The sequence below is a fragment of the Suricata suricatta genome, chromosome 1, assembly GCF_006229205.1.
Source record: "Suricata suricatta isolate VVHF042 chromosome 1, meerkat_22Aug2017_6uvM2_HiC, whole genome shotgun sequence".
Taxonomy (NCBI): domain Eukaryota; kingdom Metazoa; phylum Chordata; class Mammalia; order Carnivora; family Herpestidae; genus Suricata; species Suricata suricatta.
In genome coordinates, this window is record NC_043700.1 from 184296382 (window position 1) to 184300144 (window position 3763).

Genomic DNA, 3763 nt, shown 5'->3' on the forward strand with positions numbered 1-3763 from the left:
CTTTGGTTCGTTTTCAGTATTCAATAGTCTCTCATGATTTGTGTCCCTCTCTCTCCCCAAATCTCTTTCCCCCTTCCTCTCCCTATGGTCCTCTATTAGGTTTCTCCTGTTAGACCTATGAGTGCAAACATATGGTATCTGTCCTTCTCCGCCTGACTTATTTCACTTAGCATGACACCCTCGAGGTCCATCCACTTTGCTACGAATGGCCAGATTTCATTCTTTCTCATTGCCATATAGTACTCCATTGTGTGTGTATATATATATATATACATTATACCACATCTTCTTGATCCATTCATCAGTTGATGGACATTTAGGCTCTTTCCATGATTTGGCTATTGTTGAAAGTGCTGCTATGAGCATTGGGGTACATGTGCCCCTATGCATCAGCACTTCTGTATCCCTTGGATAAATCCCTAGCAGTGCTATTGCTGGCTCATTATTTTTTTTATATTTATCTCACTTGATCCTCACTGAGTTTCTTGAATAATAAATGCCATCAAATTAGAAAAATGTTTGGCTACATCTTAAAAAATTTATTTTTTCCATTGCATAGCCACTCCTTTAGACACTGTGGTTATATTGTATGTTGGAATGTCTGATCCTGATTCTGTTCCCTGGCCCATTCATGCTGAGCTGATTCTTTTCTTTGATCTTTCATTTTCTCTTCATTCCTTTTTGCATAATTTATATTGATATTTTCCGTGTTCACTGGTATTTTCTTCTGCTATGCCTGATCCCACATTCATCCCATCCCGTTTTTTAATCTTACTGTTAATTTGACATATTATATATTTTCATTTCTGACAGTTCTATTTGGTTATTTTTTTGTGCCTTCTATATCTTCCCTTGTCTGCATTTAAATAATCTTAGGTGGTTATGTACTCAGCTAATTCCAACTTCTCTTAAATTTGTCTGCTTCCATTGACTGCTTTTTCCCCTGGTTGTGGCTTATTTATTCCTGCTCCTTTGAATGTCTAGTGATTTTGACGAGATTCTTGATACCACGATATTTCCTTGTGAATTGCCTGGGATGTGTTGTTTTTATTTGATGAGCATTGGGCTTTGTTCTCAAACACCGTTAATCATTTTGAGTTCAGTGTGAGTTTTTAGGCTTGCCTTAATCAGAGGGAAGATCTGAACTCTCTTTACTTTGGGGACTGTTTACTCACAATAATAAGATGTGGTCATTCTGGATTTTCTCTTGAACGGCCTGAGTGATCAGAACTTAGTACTCAAGCAAGTCAGAACTCAAATATCCCTCCCTGAATCTGGCAATGGAACCATTATGATCTCTATGTTCCTTGCCCTTCTTCACTGAGTTTCACCCTATGCTTGTGTGTTTGGTGTTCAGCGACAAGAAACCCTATACAGATTTCTGGAACTTTATTTTCCTTCCTTTCTGTCCTTCCTTCCCTTTTTCCTTCCTTCCTTCCTTCCTTCTTTCCTTCCTTCCTTCATTTTTTTTCCTGTTTAGCTCCCTCCTTTATGAACCTCTGCAGCTCTCGTTTACTTCAGTCTCCGTGAAGCGCAATGTTTGTTACCTACAATCAATGAGACCAACATTCTATGTTTGCACTCCTCGCCTTCTATCCTTGCTCGATGGTCCTGACCTATGTGTCTAGTCAGAATTTCAGGATGATCATAGGACCCACCTTACTATTGTCATTCTTTCAGGAGCCACAGAACTTTGCTGACTTTTTTCCAATATCTGAAAATAATTGTTTTATGTGTTTTGTCTAGTTTTCTAGTGCTAAGTGTTAAAAGAATAATTTGGATTTTGTTATTCCATTATGGCCAGAAAAAAAAATAGTTCTTATATTTTTTCATTTTAACCCACTTGTGTAAAATAGTTCAATGATGATATTATTGGTGGTATAATAAATGACTGAAAGTCACCAATAAAATGGCAAGTATTGGGTGAGCACTATAATGGGATAGTTAATTAATACTCCAACACTAGATTTACTAAATAATTCAATTCAGCAGCCTCCTGAAACTAATTCACTGCATTAATAGAGAACTTCAGTCTTAAAATATTCTCATGGACTCAAGTTAGCAGGAGTCATCATCATGAGATGAAATCACAAGAACATTACATTACTTTAGTCTTTATTTATATAAAAAGCTGATTTTTAAATAAAAGCAGCATCAGAAACAATCACTAAGAAATTATTTTCAAAGAACATGTTCCTTGAAAATAAAATATAATTTTTTATTGAATATGTGCCCCAAATTTGAAAATATTTTTCAATATTTTTCGTAGGACCTCTGGAATTATGTTATGTATAATATAAAAGGAATATGTTATATGTTACATAGGAAAAAATTAAAGTGGTTATAAAAATAATTTTAGCTAATTTTGTGTTTAATTTTATCAGGAAAAAAATAGTAAGTAGCTGTACTTCAGGAATTGAAATTTAGCTTTCAATACGCTTGCTAATTAGATCTAAACTATGCCATATGGACATGTAGAACTCATGAAGAAACATAACTTATCCGAAGGCGTCATGACAATGTCACAAAGCACCAACTGAGAAACATCTTACCTATTTGTACTTTTACAAAACTGTGAGGTGGATATAAGTCCCATTTACAGTACTTACCAGCTCAGTAATCCAAAGGATATTTTATCCTGAAACATACCCTTTCAGTAACTCTGTTCTCTTATTTAAAAATGGCAGTGGTTGGGGCACCTGAGTGGCTCAGTCGATTAACTGTCTGACTTTGGCTCAGGTCATGATCTCATGGTTTGTGGGTTTGAGCCCCATGTCAGGCTCTGTGCTAATGACTCAGAACCTGGAGATACTGTGCCTCCCTCTCTCTCTGCCCCTTTCCCACTTGTGTTCTGTGTCTCTTTCTCTCTCTCTCTTTCTCAAAAATAAAAATAAAAGTAAATTTTTTTTAAAAATGACAGTGATAATGATTCATAGATAAACTGGGAAGGCTAAATGTGCAAGTAAGTGTAATGTACTTACTTACACAGACTCCCATAATAAGTAGTAAACCCACGTTGACTTTCTTATTATTGTTATTAAAGCTAGTCCTTCATCTGTGTCCTGATTTTTTTATTTTCTTGGTTTATTTTCTTCCAAAGCATCATTTGCCCTTGATGAAGTAAAGAAAAATCCCTCCCTTGACCACATGTTTCCCTGTTACCCCAGTCTTTCTGTTTTTTGCTCTCTGATTCCCATTCTACAATCCTCACCAACCTTCACCTCACCCTCAATCACCACCCTTTAATCCAAAATTTTCAGTCCTGTTTTCTTAGAATCAAGTTTTTTTTCATTGTTGAAAAGTTTTCTAATTTGTGAAAGAGCCATAGCAATATGTCAAACGTGTCTCAGTCTCCCGGATGGAGGGGATGGATGTGAGGGTACTGAGAACAGAGTCATCCCTTTTTGGTTCATCCAGGCTCCAGCTCTGGGCCACACTTCACCTTCCAGAAACACGCCATGCATCCTCCTGCCGTCTTATCTTCTGTACCATTTGCTCTACCAAGAAGGCTGTTGGCGCCTTGGAGGAATGTCATATCATTCAGGAAGACTTGCTGACTTAAATGTTCCTCTTCTGTGCTTATTTCATTTGTCACAATGTAATATAAATTTCCAATTATGGTTTTTTAAAAATTGTTAATGTTTATGTATTATTTTTGAGAGAGAGACAGAGTGTGAACGGGGGAGGGGCAAAGAGAGAGAGAGAGGGAGACAAAGAATCTGAAGCAGCCTCCAAGCACAAAGCCCAACGCTGGGCTCGAACT